The sequence below is a fragment of the Heterodontus francisci genome, chromosome 31 (genome assembly GCF_036365525.1).
Source record: "Heterodontus francisci isolate sHetFra1 chromosome 31, sHetFra1.hap1, whole genome shotgun sequence".
Classification (NCBI taxonomy): Eukaryota; Metazoa; Chordata; class Chondrichthyes; order Heterodontiformes; family Heterodontidae; genus Heterodontus; species Heterodontus francisci.
Window position 1 is genome coordinate 60,813,797 of NC_090401.1, and position 22,482 is coordinate 60,836,278.

The window sequence follows — 22,482 nt, forward strand, 5'->3', positions numbered from 1 at the left end:
AGCATAACCTCCCTACTTTTGTTTTCAATTGCCCTCGTGATAAATGATAACATTCTATTCGCTTTCCTAATTACGTGCTGTACCTGCATACTAACCTTTTGCGATTCATGCACTAGGAAACCCAGATGCTTCTGCATCTCAGAGCTCTGCAATCTCTCACCATTTAGATAATATGCCTCTTTGTTATTCTTTCTGCCAAAGTGGACAACTTTGCATTTTTTCACATTATACTCCATCTGCCAGATTTTTACCCACTCACTTAACCTATCTATATTCCTTTGTAGCTCCCTATGTCCTCTTCACTACCTACTTTCCGACCTATCTTTGTGTCATCAGCAAATTTAGCAATCATACCTTCGGTCCCTTCATCTAAGTCATTTATATAAATTGTAAGATCCCTGTGGCACACCACTCGTTACATCTTGCCAACCAGAAAATGACCCATTTATGCCTACTCTCTGTTTCCTGTTAGCTAGCCAATCTTCTATCCATGCCAATATGTTATCCCCTCACCATGAGCTTTTATTTTTTGCCATAACTTTTGATGTGGCACCTTAATAAATGCCTTCTGGAAATCGAAGTGCAATACATCCACCTGTTCCCCTTCATCCACAGCACATGTAACTTCCTCAAAGAACTCCAATAAATTGGTTAAACACTCAAGAAGCTCGACACCATCCAGGACAAAGCAGCCCGCTTGATTGGCACCCCATCTACAAACATTCACTCCCTCCACCACCGACGCACAGTGGCAGCAGTGTGTACCATCTACAAGATGCACTGCAGCAACGCATCAAGGATCCTCAGACAGCACCTTCCAAACCCGCGACCTCTACCAACTAGAAGGACAAGGGCAGCAAATACATGGGAACACCACCACCTGCAAGTTCCCCTCCAAGTCACACACCATCCTGACTTGGAACTATATGGCCGTTCCTTCATTGTCGCTGGGTCAAAATCCTGGAACTCCCTTCTAACAGCACTGTGGGTGTACCTACCCCAAATGGACTGCAGCGGTTCAAGAAGACAGCTCACCACCACCTTCTCAAGGGAAATTAGGGATGGGCAATAAATGCTGGCCTGGCCAGTGATGCCCACATCCCATGAATTGAATAAAAAAAGATTTCCCTTTCACAAAACCATGTTGACTCTGCCTGATTACCTTGAATTTTTCTAAGTGCCCTGCTATAACGTCTTTAATAATAGCTTCAAACATTTTCCCTAAGACAGATGTTAAGCTAACTGGCTTGTAGTTTCCTGCTTTCTGTCTCCCTTTTTGAATAAAGGAGTTACATTTGCTATTTTCCAGTCTAATGGAACCTTCCCTGAATCTAGGGAATTTTGCAAACTTAAAACCAACGCATCAACTATCTCACTAGCCGCTTCTTTTAACACCCTAGGATGAAGTCCATCAGGACCCGGGGACTTATCAGCCCACAGCTCCAACAATTTGTTCAGTACCACTTCCCTGGTGATTGTACTTTTCTTGAGTTCCTCCCTCCCTTCCATTTCCTGATATACAGCTAATTCTGGGATATTACTTGGATCCTCTGTGGTGAAGACCAATGCAAAATGCCTGTTCAATTCATCTGCCATCTCCTTATTATCCATTATTAATTCCCCAGATTCACTTTCTATAGGACTAATGTTCATATGAATGTTTGTATTTGAATGTTTTGAAGATAATAATGTCAGCGGTACAATAAATGAACCTGCTGAATGTGCTGTCCACAAAACCAGACAATCTGTGATCAAACTTGCTATTTTGGCATAACGCCTGTTTATATTAGTGTATAAAGGTTCTCAATCAAATGTGAAATGTGCACCAATTCACCTTGTACATAAAAACTTGGAGACTTCCCAAAGCGAATGGATCCTAATATACAGTATATAAAAGCAGAGTTATCAAGATTGGATTGCAGATAATTTTACTACAGGACTATATTTTGCTATTCTGTAAATCTATTGAGCTGCTTTATCAAAACAAAACGCATATAACATTCACTCTGCACCCAGGAGATAGTTTAGTTGCTGCTTCTACTATGAAGACATAGAAAGAACATCTGTTAATCAACTGGTTTGAATACAAATTCGATTTGTAATTAAATGCTTGATCCAATGTATTACAATTTATATCTGATATATATAATGAATAGGAATGTCCAAAATTACAGTTACAGTTATTATTGTCACACATGGGGCTGGATTTCGTGACCCTGCCGTGGGTCCCAGAGGTGTACCCGGAAGTGGGCACCGTCCCTGTGAATCAATTGAGCCTCAGGCCCATCGCAATCACGTGACGGGCAGCCAATTATCATAATGGAGGTGCGAAGCCCGGCCAATTGTGCGACAGGGGTGGGATTCCAGGCACCAAATATGGCGTCAGATGACTCCAGAGCAGGCGCTGGCACCATATTTAAAGCTCTGCCAGCCCTGTTTGCATTGCTGACTCAGACTCATTTGCTGTGCTCTCTATTGAAATTGTTGCTGTACTGACTCCTGGAAACACCCCCACCCCACCCCACCCGCCCCCCACCCCCCGAGAAGGACACCGCAGGATGGCAAAGACACAGAGTGGCCCCACGGTTTAGTGATGCCTCCCTCGAGATTCTCCTCCAGGCAGCAAGGGAAAGGCAGGTTGTCCTCTTCCCCAGCGATGGCAAGATGAGGTCCTCCCGCCTGACCAATCAAACCTGGATGGAGATTGCTGAGGAGGTCAGCAGCTTTGGGGTCACCCCACCCCCTCCGAACATGGGTGCAGTGCCACAAGAGGGTCAATGACCTCCTTCATTCTGCCAAGGTGACTGCTCCATACCTCTGTTCTTTTTAGTGATTGCATATGGCTACACAGGAGGAAGTGGGACATGGGGAGGGAGGCACTACAAATGGCTGCAGGCCACCTTCTGTCACAGCTCACTCCCAATAAATCCCCTGAGAACAGACAGAAGGATGAGCTATATGAGGGGCTGCCATTAGCAGAAATGTCATGTTAATCTTTTTGTGAACTGTGGCTATCTCCCTCTTTCCACTTGCAGGACAAGAGGGCCCATATACAGCAGGGAGACATTGCGGACTGGCGGACACATCCCAGACATCTCCATCCCAGCCTCTCCATGGCTGAGGAGAAGGCACTGGAATTAGCGGGGACCCAGGCAGCCGCACAATAGCGGATGGTGAAACTGGAGTCTCCACGCAGGAGAGTGAGGATTGTCTTCCATTGACATATAGATCCATATCAAGCATGGTTGGCAGGACAAGATCTGCTCAGCCTAACCCACACACGTTTATGTTCTCTTATGCAGGTCGGCGTCTACAGGAGACTCCAGCAGAAGGGGGACGTAATTCACCTCTGAGAAGGATCCGGAGTCAGAGGATGCACCATCACATGACTCTCCTGCACTTTCCACCGGCGTAGATACTCTCACCTCAGTGGGCTTCTACTTGGCTGTAGCATTAGGGTTACAGGTTGGTGAGAGAACCGCACACTTGCCTGAGCAGCTGGCCGAGGCCTCTGACAGTCGTGGACTGTGGAGGGCCAGGCCCATGCTGAGCCCCAGGTTCATGACAAGCCTCTGATGTCGACAGCACAGGACATGCTGGAGTTGCAGATAGGGGTGAGGTAAGATCTGGTGGAGATGCCAGTAACAATGTGCAGCCATGAGCAGATGATGGAGGAGTCCATCCATTCCATGAGTCCTGCCATGTCCCAGGCATGTGAGTGCATAGTCTCCTCCATTGAGAGGTTGGCGTCCCTCATGGAGAGCCAGATCCCACAAGTGGGCACAGACCTGCACACCATCATCTTGGCCATGAGCTCAACGCAGCATTGGCAAGGTGAGGAAAGGGTGAGGCCCCTGGAGTCTTCTCCAGCTCCTCATCCTTCTCTGGTCAGCAAGGGTTTCAAGTGAGCTTTGAAAGAGAGGAGGAGAGACCGACTCCACAGCTAGGAGCTCCCCTCAGGGCGCTCTGAGTGTGGACAGTGCCCCTCCGCCAGTGCGCCCAGCTCCAGTAGCCATGACACCTGAGGAGAGTCCTGCACTAGTGCAGTAAACCCTCAGGCACCCGGAGCCCTCAGGCAGCCAGGGCTCTCCAGGCCTCAGGCAGCCAGAGGACGGCCACTGAAGTCATCACAGGCCAAGGGGCAGAGTGATCAGCTGCCTGCCTCTAGCCCAGCTGTTGTTGCAGGGGTCACACCTCATAGAAGCACTCACAAATGTACAAACTACCTGGAGACACTTGGGGTTTCACAAATATTTGACATTTCACTTTTGTTTTGGCTTATAAGGTTTTCTCGTTTTTGAAATTAACTTCCGTTGTGGAAGATGATTATTCTATCATGCATGAATTGTGAGCTGCTGACTTCACTCTTCCCCCTTAGTGGATGCCAATGTAGGCACAGACCTCATTTGATTAGCGTCTCCCATGGGCCATGACGCCTGGTTCCACTGGACGCTAGACATGGAACACAAATAGAAAGGAGGCAACAGACTGCACGCATTGAGCTGAGTGTTTATTGATTTTACTCTGAGAGGCCATCATGGTGGCTGGAAGCGGGTAAGCTAGAGACTGTCCTTTGCCTCCTCAGCCCGTCGTTCAATCTGCCTGGTCTCTGGTGCAAGGGCTTCAAGATCCAGTTCTGCCTGCCCATCATCCTCCTCCGCATCCTCCTCATCGGTTGAGAAGTGCAACTCAGGCATCTCATTGTCATGCAAGGCCTCTCTCTCTGCAGTGCTAGATTGTGCGGATCACAGCAGACCACCACAATACATGAGACCCTCGCTGGGGAATACTGCAGAGCTCCGCCGCATTGATCCAGGCAACGGAAACTCATCTTCAGAACCCAATGGCCTGCTTGATGGTTGCTCAGATGAAGCTATGGCAACTGTTGTACCTCTCCTCCACTGCAGTGCAAGGGTTCCTCACAGGCGTCAGTAGCCATGTCTTCAATGGGTAGCCCTTGTCCCCGAGAATCCATCCCTGAAGGCCAGTGGGGGCCTGAAAAGCTCTGGCATCTGGACTATCGAAGTATGTAGACATCGTGGCTGCTTCCTGGGTGGGCACACACCTGCAGGAAATGTATTTGGTGGTCGCTGACTAGTTGAACATTGATGGAATGGAATCCCTTCTTCTTGCTGAAAGCAGCCAGCTGGTCCGTTGGAACCTTGATGGCCACATGTGTACAGTCTATCATACCTTGCACCAAGGGGAATCCAGCGATGGATCCGAATCGGATTGCTCTCTCGGCCTGACTGGCAGGGTTGATCCGGTAGCACCCATAGGTCCCGGCCTTTTTGAACAGGGCATTGGTCACCTCCTTGATGCAGCAATGGGCTGCTACCTGGGAGAGCCCACTCATGTCCCCAGTGGATCCTTGGAATGATCTGGGTGTGTTAAAGTTGGTGCCACGGTGATTTTCAAGGCCGTGGACATAGGGTGACACCAAATCCCATAGGTCACAACTCGTCCTGCAGCACGGCGCATAAGTCGGTGACGGTCTCCCTGGAGAGCCGCAGTCTTTGCTGACAATGCCGCTTGGACATTTCTAAGTTGCTGATTCAACTCCGGTAAACTCTCTGGCCCAGGTGGGCTCTACTTGACATGGCCTGCTGCTGTTGCTCTCATCATGGAGCTTCATGGGCAGGTGCAGTTGCCTCCTGGCCCTCCCTCCATCAGAAGCGCTGCATCATGCCACTGGGGTCCAAAAAGACAGGGTGTATGAGACAAATGCCAGGTGATCAGGGGGCCTCCAAAGTGCTGTCGATGCAGAGATGACCCTGCCTTGGCAGCTTTCTCTTTGCTACCTCTCCCGCCAGACTCGCTAATGGCCCTCAGTGCCCACCCTTGCTGATAGCCAATCCTCTCATCCAGTAGTATGGGCACACAACACTCTCACCCAAGACCAAGACCCTGTGCAAACCACCTGAGAACAAGCCCCACTGTGCGCAGCGCACAGCACTGTATGCCCACAATGGCCTTCGCTCCTCCCTCTTCCCCCATGTAGTGCTGGTGTCTTGGTCCAGTAGTTTATTTTTCTCCGGGGAATATATGGTGTGTCTATAAGGCTGGTAAAGGAACCGTAATGCTTTAAGAACCAGCAAGCCTCAGGAGTTAAAGAGAAAATGCATTTTGGTTGCCTTTGGATACAAGCATATGGAGAGGGAAGCAATCTACTTCAGAGAATGCATCCTGGTTACTGGGCAACAGCCATTCGGAGACTGTGTTTCAAAGGGTGCATTCTCGTTACCTATGATACAGCCACTTGGACTGAGCATCACGCGATACATTTGTTACAGTTCAATTTTGAACTGGCTTTTTAGTTGGAGATAGTTTGTTCTAGGAGAGAACACAGACAGAGAGCTGGTATTAGCACCTGAAAAAAGAGCTCTCAGCCATTTAATCTGAAGGGAGAGAATTTAGTCTGTTTAATAATTATTGTCTTTCAAAATTCTAAAAAAAGTCAAGCCAAAATGGAGACCTCTGACAATTTAAACTGAAGGAAGGGAAGTTAGACTGTGACAATCTTTTATCCCTCAAAAAACTCTAAAGTCAAACTGATTCATTTAAAAAGTGTTTGCAAGTTGTTAATTGTTGAAATTCGCTGTGGGAAGGAAAGCATCACTTACTGCTGGAATTAGACTACGGACTGTTCTACTGTGGAAGAACCTTTTTTTCCCCCCATCGGACGACTGTGAGGACTTCAAGCAACACTGGACCGTAAATTTGCAAGGACGCTAATTTTTTCTATTTTAAACGTTGTTTATATCTTCATAGTGTTTAAGAATTTGTTTTTTTAAATTATACAGTTAATTTGTTGATTTAAAGACACCTGGTTTGGTTAGCCTCATTCGGGGGTTAATAGATGGTACAATTTGGTTGGGTCTTTCTTTAATTTGGAAAGTTTAAAATGCTATGCTAGCCGATCTGTGGAGCGACGGGATTGAATTATCAGTGCGTTTCTCCCACCACAATCAGAATCGTATATTTTGATTGGGGGCTTTGACTGGAGCGGTTGGTCGTAACACTGGTCATGGATGCCTACCTGTCGCGGCACTGAGGCCTTGCCCTGGTGCTGCCAGCTTTCAACGGCTGGGGATCCGAAGGCATGTGAGGGCCGCCTGTCATCCACTTAATTCCAAGTCCCCCACTGAATATATTAAAAAACAATTTAAATTGCACTCCCATCACGTCAGGGTGGCGATGCCGCATTGGTGCTTTGCCGCCCTAACTAAATCCGGAATCAGCGTCACAACGTCAGATTTCCTGGCAGACGTGTCTGATGCTATTCTCTGTTCCCCGACTCCTCCATTCCTGCTCCAAACAGCCTCACTAAATTTAGCACATTGTGTGTATTTGAGCAGTTTAGGCCTTTACTTTCTAAAGTATAGAAGAATGAGAGGAGATCTAATTGAGGTATATAAGATGATTTAGGGGATTGACAAAGTAGACGTAGAGAGGATGTTTCCTCTTGTGGGGCAATCCAGAATGAGAGGTCATAGTTTTAGGATAAGAGGTAGAAGATTTAAAACAGAGAAGAGGAGAAATTAGTTCTCTCAAAGGGTCGTGAGTCTGTGGAATTCACTACCCCAGAGTGCGATGGATGCCGGGACATTGAGTAAATTTGAGGAGATAGATTTTTAATTAGTAATGGGTTGAAGGGTTATGGAGAACGGGCAGGAAAGTGGAGTTGAGGCCGAGATGAGATCAGCCATGATCGTATTGACTGGCGGAGCAGGCTCAAGGGGCTGAATTGCCTACTCCTGCTCCTAGTTCTTATGTTCTTATGGAATGTATACACTGGAGGGTGAAATTGGACATGGCCTGGGATAATAAGCAGGCGATATCGCATCAGCTGCCTTTTATACTCTCCATCTGACATTCAGTTCCATTGACTTCAATAGCATCAAGCCCCAGGCGTGTTGGATAATGGCTGGCAAATGGGATTCCACCTATTTTGCATTCAATTTCATCCCTCAGACCCCCTTGTGTTTGGTGGTGGAGGGGAGGGGGGATTGTAGTTTTATGTAATCACACACAGCCCACAAGCTGAGGCTGGTGTACCAGTCTCCTGTTGCAAAAGGTTGAACATGCTGCACCACATATACTGCAATGGGGAGAAGAGTCAACTGTCCCTCTTGGTACCATTTGCGTAATACAGTCATTAGTCAGTATTTATTACTATGTATTTTACAGTAGCAGCAGCAGGAGCAGCCAGTCCCACAGCCACTTAAAAAAAAATCTCTTTGCAAAGGGCACTGTATCACATGACATGAAAATCTATCCTATTTATGAGAAACGGAAGTTTTGCATAGTTCCCACAAATTGCAATCCTTCCTTTGAATACTGAAAATGTGTTGAAAGGGCACAATTTGCATAATGCTCAATTACAGGAATACTGTAGATCAAAAATCCAAAGAGAATTCCCTTCAGTAGCCTGTCTCATTTGTAGTAATGATATCCTCCTGAAACACTTCGTGCATCTGCACCCTCAGCTCCTTGTCAAAGGATCAGGAAACACAGGAAATGTAAGTTCTGGAGGAATTGCAATGCAATCAGTTTTGTGTCTACATGCATCATGATTAGGGATTACAGCAACAATGGAAAACTAAGATCACAGAATCACAGAATTGTTACTGTGCAGAAGGAGGCCATTCAGCCCATCGTGTCTGCACCGACTCTCTGAAAGAGCAATTCCCCGAATGCCATTCCCCGCCTTCTCCCTGTAACTTTGCACATTCTTCCATTTCAGATAACAGTCTAATTCCTTTTGAATTCTTCAATTGAACCTGCCTCCACACACTCTCAGGCAGTGCATTCCAGACCTTAACCACTTGCTGTGTGAAAAAGTTTTTCCTCATGTCGCTTTTGCTTCATTTACGAATTATTTAAAATCTGTACCCTCTCCTTCTCGATCCTTTCACAAGTGGGAACAGTTTCTCTCTATCTACTCTGTCCAGACCCCTCATGATTTTGAATACTTCTATCAAATCACCTCTCAGCCTTCTCTTCTCCAAGGAAAACAGTCCCAACTTCTCCAATCTATCTTCATAACTGAAGTTCCTCATCCCTGGAACCATTCTCGTGAATCTTTTCTGTACTCTTTCCAATGCCCTCACATCCTTCCTAAAGTGCGGCACACAGAACTGGATGCAATACTCCAGCTGAGGCTGAACTAGTGTCTTATACAAGTTCAACATAACCTCCTTGCTCTTGTACTCTATGCCCCTATTAATAAAGCCCAGGTTACTGTATGTTTTATTAACCGCTCTCTCAACCTGTCCTGCCATCTTCAATGACTTATGCACATATACACCCAGGTCCCTCTGCTCCTGCACCCCCTTTAGAATTGTACCCTTTATTTGATATTGTCTCTCCATGTTCTTCCTACCAAAATGAATTACTTCACATCTCTCCACATTGAACTTCATCTGCCACCTGTCTGCTCATTCCACCAACTTGTCAACACTATCCTCCTCACAGTTCACAACGCTTCCAAGTTTTGTATCATCTACAAACTTTGAAACTGTGACCTGTACACCAAGGTCTAGGTCATCAATATATAAGATAATGAACATATCAGCAGCACTGCCTGTAGCAGAAGCAGACCAATGTGAACTTTTTTCAGGTAATCCTGCCTTTAAGCCATGGTTGCATGGAGTAAATGTTTAGAAATGGCTGTCTTTTTTTTAAAAAAAAAGCTGTATACATCACAGTTGGCATTTACGGGTACATCTTAGTTATCCTTTCTTCCTCACTCTTATGATTTTAAGCTGCTGGACAGAGGCAGTGTGGGAGATCCCATTGCACATGGTGACATTGGCTTATTGCAGGTTGGGTTAGACAACAGACTACATTTATACAGTTCAATGTTTCATTCCAAGATAAATACAGATTAGGAAGGTGGTTCAACCATTTTCATCTATGCTGAAAGAATTTACAGTTCCTCCCTGCCCTGTCATTGCAGCATTCAACTGTTCTTTCAATAATGCCACTTCTACCACTCTACCCAGAGTGGGTCACTCTGCCTGACATTGGTGTTAAATTTGCTTTTACCTAGTTTGAACCTGTATCCTCTTCTACTCTTGTAATTTAGTTTAAAATGATTTTCTAAGTATACCTTGGCCACACCGTTCACTATCTTACATACATCAGTCACCTCCCTTCAAGGATGAACCACCAGTTTCTCTGGGCTTTTCTTGTAATTCCAAAGATGAAAAAACGAAACCTCCGAGGAGACCTGGGACAGTTTAACTATTTCCACTGGAACAAAGAAGTCTATGAGGGGAGTTAATAGAGATTTTCAAAATTCTGTAGAGTTTTAACAGGGAGAATAAGCAAAGGCCAGTTCCTCTGGCTGCAGCGTGAGTGATGAACGGTCATCAATTTAAAATTGCCACAAAGGGAGTGGAGATGAAGGTTTAGAGAAATTTCTTAACTTTCCATCAAAGGGAAAAGATTTGAAGCTAAGTGAAATACAGAACAATGGTAAGATAGCAGGCCAGGGTCCTCTAACAGTTCCATAGAGAAATGCATAGTTTGTACTGAGTTAGCTGGTTTCTGCCCGGGCAGCTAAAAGAATGCCAAATTGGCCAAAATACCTGATAAAATGTCACCGTCCTGAAGCATTAACTTTTTCTCTCTCCACAGGTGTTGCCTGACCTGCTGAGTATTTCAAATATTTCTGTTTATATTTCAAATTTTCAGCACCTGCATTATCAACAATTAGCAACTGCTGCTCGTAGTGTATGTGGTGAGTGTTGGGTGAGCAGGTTTAGATTGGGACATGGAGGGCAGGCAATGGCAACAGAGGGGGTAAGTGACCGGCATCATTTTAACTGCTTCTGCCTGGTTTTCATCAGGTGGGGGCAGTTAATATCGGGGCCACAACCTTCGATGGAATACTTTGTCATTTTCTTATTCCTGGCTTTTCTTATATTCTTAGGAATGTCCATTTGTATGAAGTACTGAACTGAACTGAACTGTCAGAGCTGAAATCTGTGAGATTTTCAATACCAACCATATAGCAAAGATATCACATCATGCCAAAAACATAAAGGAAGTTAAAAGTGACAAGTGTCACATGGAGCACAAGGGTGGTCACGCAATATTAATATACTCCTCTTGTCTCCTATTTTACTGTATCTTCAATGGGTGAAATAAAATCAAAAATCAAAATACAATCACAGAGAAACAGGGAAAGAGAATATTTCCTTCTCGATCATCATTTCTGGCAAAGCTACTTCCACTGTGTTCGATGTCCATCTATCCCCATTACTCTTTGTCTAGTAAGAAATTGCCTTGGAAATAAATTATTAATTTAATTCTGTATAAATGAAAGGATTGTGACTGTTGTGGTTGATTAATCAGAGCACAGGATTGTAGCTGTAATGCAGACATAATGGAGTTGGGAACGCTGAAGATTTCATTTGAATTGTCATAGTGCAGTCATATATATTTGTTTGGATGCTTTGTCTCCTTAGGTATTTGTTTCCATATTTTTTTTTCCCACAACCACTGTCTCAGGCAGATTGCTTTTTGCATCCATCAATCTCTAACTGTATGCAAACTGTATTTGAATGAAGCAGGGCAACTTTTTTGAAAGAAAGTGATTGAGTAGATCCGCTGCAGTAGAAACTCCCAAAAACAGAAGATACACAAAGGAGAAATGAATGAAAGGTTATTTCTGCATTCACTTCAACTTTTCTGTTGTCCTTCAAAATCTGATGTAAGCTAATAGCAAGTGTGACTGCTACCAGACCAGAACAGTGTGACTGATTCTGTGCTAGCTGTTTTCCACTGTTTTAACTACTTTGCCCATTGGAAAGCTACGTTTCCAAGCTTATCCTGCAGACTTGTAGGCATTGAAATCTGATTCTGTTTGACCATCTCGAGTTTAAGAGCAACAGAAATGGCAAAAAGGAAAAAAAAACAAGTTGCATTTATATAGCATCTTTCACAAACTTAAAATGTCCTAAAGCGCTTTATAGCTGTCGCTGCTGTAATGTAGGGAAACAACTTCAGGACTTACTAACCAGTATAAACCATGTAAAGTTATAACATACAAATCGCAGTGAAGGTTGCTCCTCTCTATTCTTCCCAAAAAAGATGCTGAGAGGTGTATCTGACACAAGCAACACGAATCATTTTCAGGAGCACGAAAGCAGTAATGTCAAGTAACAAACAACAAGCTGCAGGAACAAAGTGTGTATGTGTGCTGACTGCTAAAGTGCAACACCTTTCAGCAATGTGTGTTCAGCTAATCCCAACATTGGCAGCTTTTAACAGCATAGCTACACAAGGTAACAAGCTTCTAGGTAGCTTGAATGTAATCATGATGTAACCCAGCCCCAACCCTCACACATAAGACCCTGTTTCATCTGTAAAAAGAATTGTAGAGGTGGTAAAGTTAGAAGTTCACTTTTGTTTATGTTACATTTATACTAAGTTGTATTATATTGCATCACAAACCACATACACCCGAGTTTGAGAACCTGCTCATGCCTTCTTTTAGAAAGATCTGAAGCTGCAATGGTACAAAACTCTCCCATGTCAAACACTTCCTGTGCTGACAGCAACTAACTAACAGACATTATATTTTGTTCCCTTGTATGATTATATAAAATCGTTTTTAACCCACATAACAGGCTGGAACCAAAATTTTCAAGGCATAGAACATAACCAAGGGTCGGGACCATTTCCGGGTCCTGACCCTGCTCGGGTCAAAAATATGCCAATAGAGGGAATGTTCTGGGAGGCAGCCAATTAAGAAGCTGCCTCTATGTTTGCCACCTAATTAAAGACGGTGGACAGATTCCATAGGCGGGAGCGTAGGACCTTGAGGCCCACTGCAATGGAGTCCGGCGGCCCCCATTGGGAGACCAGTGGGAGCGCTACTGAGGGCCAGACTGATGGAGCAGCAGCGAGGCACTGTAACCCCATTAGTGTCTGGGGAGCAGATGAAAAGTTCACAGCATATGGCCAAAGGAGACATCTGTCTCAATGATTTTATCACTCAGTGGCAAGGCTGTGATATGGGCAGACAGCAGCCTTGTCATTTGCTGCCGGTGAGCTCTTCAATAGCCATAGAGTTTCTGAGACTCCAGCCTCCCACTGTAAACCACCTCCTCTCACCTACCAGGGAGCAGACACAGCAGGGGGCCCAAGCACCGTTTGTAAGATCTCATTGCAATGGATAAATATCGGCTAATTGCCCTTATAATCACCCTAATTGGTTACCTGCCACTACCGGGCAGGTCATCACTGCTGCTGGGAGCCAGTCTCTGGAAAAGGTGCATGGAGGCAGAAATGTGTCAGGGAGCCAATCTGACGCATATGAGGTTGAGGTTGGTTGGCATCCTTCCATCTATGAAAGCTGATGGACACGTAGCAAAAAATCCATTGAGATGGAGTGTCTTCTCTTGGTGCACCTTTGCTGATGGCTGTGAAGGCTAATCCCTGAGAGGCAGGTTCTGTCACAAGAGCTGCACGTGAAGCTGCCAAGTGATGCTGTGAGTTGTTGTTTTTGATGTTGGCACCTGTTGCCAAGCTGCTGCAACAACTGGTCATCGTGGCAGTGCACACCAGTCCACAGGATGTGTCGCCTATTATGTTTACGCTGGGTTACTGGGTTCAGTTTGTAATATCTGATTTAACTCTCAGCATGCAAATATCACACTGTGTTAAATAACCAATTGGTTTATTTAAAGCACATTAACTTACAACTTAAAAGGTCTTACAGATTGGAGCACATGTCTTTGCAGAAGTCTGTGTCTGTGAGAGCAAATTCAAAATGTCTCCCGGAAGCTTCCAGAAAACACCCACAATTCCACTTCTGCTCTCTAGCTCCACCCGGAGGTTTAAGCAATTAAACTGATCAGTCAAACACTACATCGCCATTTCGCCATTGCCAGCTAGTGACTCCCAAGTATGATAGTCAACATTTAGGGCCTTCATGTCATGCTTGCAAGCATCCTTGAAGCGGAGCTTTGGGCATCCCACTGGTCGTCTGGACCCAGCTACCTCACCATACAGAAGGTCCTTGTGCATGCAACTGTCTTCCATCCTGCAGATATGTCCTATCCATCGAAGCCATCTCTCTTTGATTAGTGCCAATTTACTTGGGAGCTCTGCCTTTGAGAGGACTGCCACATTTGTGATTCTGTCCTGCCAGGATATACCCAGAATGTGCCGCAGACAGCAAAGATGGAAATTATTGAGCTTCTTTTCCTGGTGGCTGTAAGTCACATAACTCTCTATATTTCCCCACCCTCAAAGCTGCCTCTAAGGGGCTGGGAAGATTGCGGCCTATGTTTTTCCACAGAGAAAATACTTGCAAATATTTTCCAACATTAGCTGCTACACAAACCCATATAAAATGTTCCAACAGTGTCAGACGAAGGGGTAAATGTTTGTCTAAGCTGCCAGTATCTGTCACTCCTGCAGAGGCAGTTCACCCCTCAAGAAAATTCAATTGTGGAGTTTCAGGTAAATTCCAGGGTTGAGGGCAGTGGGCAGGTTTAGGGAGGCTGAGTGAGAATTTAACAAAAACATAACTTTTGTTCGCACCCACAGAAGAATCATGACCGGTGCAAGTCTTGTGCCTGCTTTGCTCATCAAGATCCTTCAACAGATGTTAGGACCCTAATTTACATATTTACTGGGCCTGGCACCCCAAAATAAACCCCACAACTTTAGTAGTGGGACCAAGGCCTGAACAGAAAAACAGGCCCAATGCATAACAATTTCAACCCCTTAACTCTTAACTTGAATACGCTGTGCGCAGTTGGATACAAACAGAAATTGGTCAAATGTTTAATGACCTTTAGTAAATGAAAGGTCATAAATTAACTTTAATTGCTCTTGAAAAGTCATTTATCAGTTCAGAAAGACTTGATAGAGTCAAATAAAAATGCAAAGTAATCATAACTTCCCTCATAAACTTTAACGTTAATTTAAATGTGTATCCATTTGCATGTACATTTGGAAATGTTACTGAAAATATATAGTGTTTCACACTAATGACTTACACTATTAACACTGTTAGTGCTGTTTATATTGGACACTTGTGTGTGGTATACAGAATTGCAGCACTGTGCCTAAAGATAAAAGTGTTTCCTCAAACATTGTATCACTAGACTATGCAAATACCAGCATGTGCATTAGCGGACACATTTTTTCACGTAACATATTTTCCCAGTCCAAGCGATTTACTATTGTAATGAAATACTGTACCCAGCAAATGATGCGGAAATTAACAACCATCTTTCTCCCCCAAGCTTTCTTTTTAAGTGTCAGGGAAGGTTGGTACCAGAATTCACAGTCCAGAATACCAGTTTCCCTGGGTCATGGGTCATCCTGTGTCATCTACATGGAATTCTGATAGTCGGTGGTGATGACATGGTTTATAATCAGTCCAAGAACACATTGTTCATACTATGCTACAAAAACAACAGATCAACTTTATACATTAATTCAAGGGAGCAGAAGCGCACAGCGCACAAAGAAATTCTAGCTATACGAAGAGGAATGCTTTCATGGCTTAAAGTGAAAACCATATGTATTACATTGCATGGTCATTTCAATCACTCTGCCAATGGAGCTGGACTACAATGACATTACTATTCAGACTAAAATGTACTGTTTGAAATTTGTTTAGTGGATGCAATTTAAATGGTAATGACTAACCATTTTTCATACGTCAACTACCATATGTCAACATCCCCCCTAGCTTTAGAAAGCAGGCAGCAAATGGAAAGTGCAGCAACATGATGTAAAGAAAATAAATGAATCTACTGTACATAAAAACAGACAACGTGCAATAAAAGTGTAAAAGGTAATTAGATTAGGATTGCTACCTGGATATATTTGCAGAAATGAAGCATTACATGGGATCATTAGCAAAGGGTGGAAAGGTACAAGGGAACACAACTCCAGTTATTAAATTCAGCTTTACTGGAATTGCAAGTGAACAAGATGTGGGTTATTGAATGAAACCCAAATTCAATGACAAACTGTGTGGATTCGTTTTCTCATTTGTGTGACAGAAGTGCAGCAGCTTTGTATCAGACTATAGAATGTAGAAGATTACATTGTACTCAGACCCAGGAATAGAAGCCTAGACTTATTTCACTGCAAAGCCAGAGGTACAGTGCCCATAGAAATCTCCTTGGAAGCTGCTGGTGATAAGACAGTATCAAACTGGCAGCAATATAGGAAAGCACAGTGTCAGACATAGAGCATAATTTTGAGGTCAGGGATGAAGGATGCCTGTAAAACAATTTCATCCAATCTTTCTCCTTCTCATCACAGTCTATGATAGCAGACTTGTACTGGTGGCATAGTGGGGCAATGTAGACTTTGTGTGAATGTTTTCCATCAACAACAACAACTTGCATTTATGTAGTGCCTTTAAGGCAGAAAAACCTTCCAAGGCTCTTCACTGGAGCTTTTATCAAACAAGATTTGACACTGAGCCACATGTACAGATAGTACAGGACGGTTTTAAGTAATGTTTTAAATGAGGAGAAAGGTAGAGAGGCGGAGAGGTTTGGGGGGTGGGGGGGGGGGGGGGGGGTGGATTCCAGAGCCTAGGGCCCAGGCAGCTGAATTTTAACATCAAGATGGCATTAGGTTTCAAAAGCTGATATTCAGCAAACCTTTTAATCCTAGTTTTGAATTAACAATCAATATGTTAAACCATTTAGTGTAAAGGGTTTTCTGGATTTGACCCTGTGGAACTGTAGCCTCATTAACATTAGATGGTCAGAAGCCATTAATATAAAATTGCACACTTGATCTGAGAAAGGTGCAGCTGAATACAAACTGGATTACTTAAAGCTAGACCATGGCATACTCTGATTGGTTGAGATTAATTACTTATTCATTTTAATTATTTGTATCCCCCTTGGTCTCTTTAATTTTCTACTGCATCAATGCTTCATCTCCCCTTCGACTGACCAGGGTTGAAAAGTTCCATTTGCTAACTCTCCCGAGAGGAATTATTCTTCACTGTTGATGAACTGAAGAGCACAATGACTTGTGAGCTTTGTGAGTATTAGCAACAGAACATTTGTCACTCAGTCTCTAATTTGTCATTGCTTCCCATCAGTCCTGATCCTTTCCAACATCTGAAAGCTTCCTCCCTTCCCCTCCACACCCATCCAACCCCAACCATCCATTCACATGAAAGAGGCATTAATATTTTTGGATATTCTTTGTTAAAAGTAATAACGTTTGTACAAATCAAACTTTGTTTTGGGATGTGTTTTAAGTCCGACTTGGCAAACGGTGAGCAACTTTTAAAAATATTTTTCACCAATGCCCTCACAACCACCTTGTCAGGAACATTGAAAAAAATGTGATATTCGCTCCAAACACTGCTGTTATCACTTCATTATCACTGTCTCACATCCAATACATACACAGTCAACAATGCAAAATAATTTTTCAAAATTCATTCTTACATTTTGCAAGATTGACTGGAAAAGGGCACCAACGGGGGAAATTTTAACGTATTCCACCAGTCAGGAAACTAAGGGGATTGGGTGAAATGTTGGTTTTACATGTGTCTGATTTTATTCCCCATAAAAGTCACCAAGTAACATTGGGTGGGTGTGGACTTAACGTTCCACCTAATCCCATGGGTTTCCCACCCAGGAACTTACGTTAAAATTTCCCCCCAAATTTTTCAGTTTTATTTCAGTACTGGTAAAAATATTTCCAGTTCTCATTCCACTTTCCTCTGGTGGGGAAATGTAGAAAAGGGGAACAATCCTAAAATTAGAGCTAGGCTCCAGGAACGTAATTGAGAAGCACTTTTCACACAATGGTTGGTATCACACTTGCCTCTGAGTCAAGAAGGCTGTTGATTGAAGTCTCATTCCAGGACTTGAGCACAAAAATTATTCTACTGATGGAGTGCTGCACTGTCAGAGGTGCAGTCTTTTGGATGAGACATTAAACTGAGGCCTTGTCTGCCCTCTCAGGTGGATGTTAAAGATCCCATGGCACTATTTTGAAGAACAGCAGGAATTTATTCCTGGTGTCCTGACCAATATTTATCCCTTGACCGACATCACAAAATCAGATTATCTGGACATTATCATATTGCTGTTTGTGGGAGCTTGCTGTGCACAAATTGGCTGCCATGTTTTCTGTATTACAACAGTGACTACACTTCAATTGTACTGTAATATCCTGCAGGACATTCTGTGGTTGTGAAAGGTGCTCTATAAATGCAAAGGCAATGAGTCAACACCCAAAATGTTAACTCATCTGTTCCTTCCACCACTGCTACCTGAACTTCTGAAGGCTTCTTGCATTTACTACTCTTATTTCAGATTTCCAGTGTCTGTGTTTTGTTTGTTCTGAATACTTTTACTACCCAGCTGGAGCCACGTCAGTTGTAGCAGGGGTCAGAATCAAAACAATGCTCCTCCTCTCCTCCCCTACATAGCACTATTTGATTCACATTTAGACGCGTACTGCTATCTGCACAGCATGAAATCTTCTATTGCTCATCGCACTCATCCTTATGAACTCAGAATGAGATGGTCAATTTGTGATGAATTGGGGATTGGTTTGTGCAGTGGTCTTGCATTCATGAGGAACATGGATAAGACTGTTCGAAATCACTATATCTGGGTCTCCTATGACTGCCAGATGGGGACTTTTTCATTCTATCAGTCTTGTGCAGGAGACAAACAGAGGTCTTAGTGGTGAAAGATAGTACTCTAGTTTGCTGCACCACCTTGTCAGAATATGAATGCAGCACGGTTTTCATAAATACTGTTGAAAATACCTTTCTCTTGTTTGCTTACAAACTTTAAACACATGCATCATGACATCACATGCACACAAGGATGAAAATGACTCATGACTCCTGTCTTCTCAAAACAAAAAGGTTTTTGCTTATTAATGATCAACCATCTGACCTTCCCCCTCCAAATTGCACAAACTTTCAGCTACAACCCTTCCCACCATCCCCTACACCCATGACATTACTTTGACCCTGTCCCCACCAACCCCCACCACCCCCAGCACTGAGAAACTTAGCTCCTCCCCCCTCCCAACCAGTGCGGTGCCTCGTTTCCCCGGACAGGGATCCGAAGGCACAGAAGTGCCGGCCACTGGCCCAAAGCTTGTAGCGGGACATCAGGTGGTAGCATAAGTATTATTAATTCATTCATTTTAATTTATTTAAATATTCAAATGGGGGGGGGGGTCTCATTGCCAAACGGTGGAGGGGGCGCCTTGAGGCCTCACTGCCACCGGTAATAGCGGCCGGGCCCTCCTGGCATCGGGGTGCGTGATGACCCTCTCCTGGAGGCATCTTCAGCCTCCCCCTGCCACGAAACTCGGCACCTGGGGGAAGAACAAAATCCAGCACACAGTATTCCCTGCAACACTGGGTGAAATGAGCCCAATATCACTGCAATTCAAGTTTTGATTCAATGGCAGGAGATTGCCATTCATCACCGCCTACCATGACAGGCAAATTCTGGAAAAGAAAAACTTGACAAAATGAGTTGGAACAATTCCTCCCCTGCTCGTGTGTGTGTGTGTGTAAGTGTGTTGTGTAAAATAACAGATTGTCATGTGTGTCAAGGAGGTTAGACATCCCAGAATTTATTGGCAACATGCTCAGCTTCGCTTCACTTGAGCCCTGAGTGAATTGCTGTCTTTAACACGGTTCTGGTTATGTATTACCTCACATATAACAGGATGCTTACATTTCCTGTAAGTCATTAGAACCAAACAAATGCAACAGCCCAGCTAACACTCATCACGATACATACACCCACAAGTAATGTGAGAGCTGTGGAGCCCCAACACCCGTTTTTTTTTAAGAATGTGACAGGTTTTATTCCACACAAGTGAACACAACAGTTCATCAGAATATCTTCTGCTTCGTTAGAACATGTGACAGGAAGGGCCAGCTTTACAGGAACATCTTTCACTGTGCAACACTTAATATATCTGTAGCACATTGTGATATGCAACTGTCTTCATCCAGAAACAGGGTCATTTTGGTCTTTATGTTAATCACAATTAACAAGAGTGTTGTGATATGGGATAATTGCTGATTTGTACAGCGAAATGTGATTTGTGCCCTAAGAAACTGCTGGTATATATTAGTGTATCTGGATGCTATCAATTGTTAGTAAACAGCCAGAATCAAGGATTACTAGTGAATGCATCTCCTGGAATATGGCAGACTAGACTACATTGCTAGGAAGACATTCTCGACATTGTACTGATTCCAATCCAGGCTGCTCTGTGCACTCAGAGCACGGTTTTCCTCCACCACGGTTTGACAGACAGCGGAAATTAACAATATTTAATGCAAACAGCGCCGGGCACTGGCTGAATAAAGGATATTCCACATCACAACACTGACATCTCGTTACTGAGTAATCCTTACTGTCCGGGCACCGGGAGAAAGAGGGAGGGAAGAAAAGGAGAAAACAGCAAATCCCTGTGTGGAGGGAAATGTAGAGACTCCGCGGCCATAATCCATGGAAATCTACAAAGGACAATCGGTGTTGGGGAATCTATCCCGGGGGGGGGGATGTTTGAACATGATTTGGGGGGGTTGTCCTTTTACAATATAAACAAGGTGATCCATCCTGGGCTTTAGCGCCAACTAGAGCCATCCTCCACTTTACAGGAAAACATTTCTAGCTATTACAAAGTCTCAAATGTGCGTTAAACATATAAACTTTATAGCTTATGTTAACAAATGGTCCTCAAGCCAGCAGCACAGTGCATCAATGTGCAGTCAGTTTATAGTTTGGCGAAACCCCGTCAAGTTTCAGGCTGCCTTTAAACAAGGCGGATTTATCAGTTACAAATGCTGGCCGGATTGAGATCGCCGCTCTGGACAGACTGCTTGATACTCTGACTCGCAAATCGGTCTCATCTCAGCAACTCCCTGAAAGCCGCTCTCTGCTATCACAACAACTCGCTTACCTGTACTCAGTCCCACTGTCTGTCTGGGGTACAGCTTGTTCCTCTCTCTCTCTCTCTCTCTCTGTGCTGATAAATTTTCCGGAGAGGCTCCTTGCTGCTGCTCACGGCCCCTTTGCAGCAAATGAATTGCTCTGACTCACTCTCCAACAGAGGGGAGGCTGTATCACACCACCCCCGCCACTCTCACACCATCGACTCTTCTGCAGTCGCTCGCTGAAGACACATCGCAGGCAATTTTATTTCCAAATGATGCAGACTGCTTCGTGTTGTTTTCAAAAAAGAAAGCAGTCCATGACCCAAAAAAAATCCAAAGCAATCTTCGTTCAAATAAGAATAATTTGGTAACTTTCAGTTCTCGGTGAAATGCAATGAATGTTTATTTTTCATCGCTTGTGTTTGAATGTCAGTCGTCCCAGTGTGAAAGACAAGAGAAGGGAGATCCCTGTGAGCACATTAAAAAGTACCAGGAACATCCTATCGACCTGCGCAGATAGGAAAAGTAGCAGGGGAATTCTGATAGCGATGAAACATGTTGAAATATCAACAGAATATGATTTAGACCCCCTCCAAAAAACTGACACAATTAAATAGAGATGGTTTGTTTCAAGCTTTTTTAAAACATTCCTCAATTTATGAGAAGGGTTCGCACCAATGTCAACATTTTAATATGAATTCAGGAAGGGAAGGCAGTTTACATACTCAGAGATCCCAACTTCAACAGAGAAAGCATCTCGATGACCATAATGAAATACAAACAGCATAAAACAGGAAACACTACTGTTAACCACAAAAAATACTGGGCCATAATTTGCTGTAGCAGGACAATCTAATGGCATCTGCTGTTAGTTAAATTTACCCTAGCACATTTAGGATTTTAATTTTTTTTTGCGTGCCAAGTTGCTGAAAGTGTTAGCTGATAACGTCACGGAAACAGGGAATCTGGGATCTGAGTGAATAGGACAGGCAACTACATCTCCTTAACGAATCAGATTGAAGCAATGCAAGAATTGGGAAGAAGGGTAAACTAGAGTGGGCGAATTTAATGGCAAATAAGGTACAGAGAGAGGGAAATAAAAATTTGGTTAAGAGAGAGAGAGAAAAAAGACAGAAAGGAAAAGTTCAAAAAATTAACATGTTTAAAATCTCACCAATTATTATCTGAAGGAAAGAAACTCCACACTTGTAATACGTAATTTTCACTACCAGAATAGTTGTTTGGCTATTTATAAATGCTATTTAGCATTTATCACATTGTCATTGGTTAGGCCACACCTTAGTACTGTGTGCAGTTCTAGTCATCTCATTACAGAAAGGATGTGATTGCACTAGAGAGGGTACAGAGGAGATTTATGAGGATGTTGCCAGGACTGGAAAAATACAGCTTTGAGGAAAGATTGGATAGGCTGGGGTTGTTCTCCTTGGAACAGAGAAGGCGGAGGGAGATCTGATTGAAATGTACAAAATTTTGAGGGGCCTGGATAGAGTGGAGGTGAAGGGTCTATTCACCTTAGCAGA

General features: G+C 43.8%; 1 protein-coding gene across 5 annotated transcripts in view; it reads right to left on the reverse strand.

Moving 5' to 3' along the window:
- The window catches only part of yrk (Yes-related kinase), a 334,423-nt gene extending 312,767 nt beyond the window's left edge, over positions 1-21,656 (reverse strand). For all 5 annotated transcript variants that reach the window (XM_068011741.1, XM_068011737.1, XM_068011738.1 and 2 more), the window contains exon 1: positions 20,968-21,656. The gene's annotated coding sequence lies outside the window, so the exon portion shown is untranslated. The remainder of the gene's footprint in view (positions 1-20,967) is intronic.
- Between the last annotated feature and the right edge of the window lie 826 nt (positions 21,657-22,482).